At 39.8% G+C, this 1,438-nt stretch overlaps 1 protein-coding gene across 2 annotated transcripts in view; it reads right to left on the reverse strand.

The window, feature by feature from the left end:
- rbfa (ribosome binding factor A) overlaps positions 1–1,438 on the reverse strand; it is a 22,495-nt gene that overhangs the window by 14,996 nt on the left and 6,061 nt on the right. The window lies entirely within an intron of this gene.

Genomic DNA, 1,438 nt, shown 5'->3' on the forward strand with positions numbered 1-1,438 from the left:
GCTAAATGTCTTCAAGGCAGAGATTGATAAATTCTTGATGTCACAAGGAATTAAGGGCTACGGGGAGAATGCGGGTAAGTGGAGTTGAAATGCCCATCAGCCATGATTGAATGGCAGAGTGGACTCGATGGGCCGAATGGCCTTACTTCCGCTCCTATGTCTTATGGTCTAAAATGGATGGCAAATTTTCTGTTCCAACACTAGAAAGGGATGACATAGATAAGTGTTCTAACAGATTATTTAGAATTAAAGAATAATAGAGAACCTGTTATGATGCTGTGTGAATGCTTCGAGCACCAAATTGTAGAATGTTTAAAGATAAATCATTGCAAGGTGCAAGAATTTGAGACTAATGATAATGGAGCTCTTCAAGTGCCTGAGAAATTAACAGCTTAAAGCACAGAGGGGAGTAAAACTCCTGGAATGTTTATAAGAGAACTCCCTTCTTCATAATGTTTCCACCCCAACTAGAAAGGAATAAGTACTGGATCTAGCTCTGTGTTTCAAATGGAGAAAAAAGAAGAGTTGGCGAACTATGATCACAATGTCATTAAAAGTTTGTCATGAAGTTCGTCAATGGCAAATTTGAAAATACTCAACTGAAGCGAGAAGGGATCCTAGTTTACTGGAATAGTGTTTCACAGGTAAAACACTGAACGAACAATGAGAAAGCGCCAACAGAAAATGATTTTAGTTACAGGTTAGTTAGTCACACTCCTAGGAGGAGGAGGAAAGAAACAGGAGAAAACAGCTTTCTAAATTACAAAGACAGATTAAAACAAAAGAAAAATGGGTCAGTGTGCAATGAATGTTAGACGCTTTATTTAAAAGTTAAACAATCCGAATACAAATAATAGAAAGGAATTGAAAGAGAAACACACAGGACAAAGAGTGCATGAGCACAGATGTACTGGTACCATTAGAGGAAACCCAAGAGCCCTTTTAGAAACTTACAAATAGGAAAATTTAGTCAAAAGGAATTTTTCCACCCATTAAGAACCAAAAAGATGGTGCAGGATATGGCTGAGCTACTAAATGATGTTGTATCAGTTTGATTCCAGAACTGGCTCAAAGGTAGAAGACAGAGGGTGGTGGTAGAGGGTTGTTTTTCAGACTGGAGGCCTGTGACCAGTGGAGTGCCACAAGGATCGGTGCTGGGCCCTCTACTTTTTGTCATTTACATAAATGATTTGGATGCGAGCATAAGAGGTACGGTTAGTAAGTTTGCAGATGACACCAAAATTGGAGGTGTAGTGGACAGCGAGAGGGTTACCTCAGATACAACAGCATCTGGACTAGATGGGCTGAGAAGTGGCAGATGGAGATTAATTCAGATAAATGTGAGGTGCTGCATTTTGGGAAAACAAATCTTAGCAGAACTTATACCCTTAATGGTAAGGTCCTAGGGAGTGTTGCTGAACAAAGAGACCTTGGAGTG

This window comes from Chiloscyllium plagiosum, chromosome 29 (genome assembly GCF_004010195.1).
Source record: "Chiloscyllium plagiosum isolate BGI_BamShark_2017 chromosome 29, ASM401019v2, whole genome shotgun sequence".
NCBI lineage: Eukaryota > Metazoa > Chordata > Chondrichthyes > Orectolobiformes > Hemiscylliidae > Chiloscyllium > Chiloscyllium plagiosum.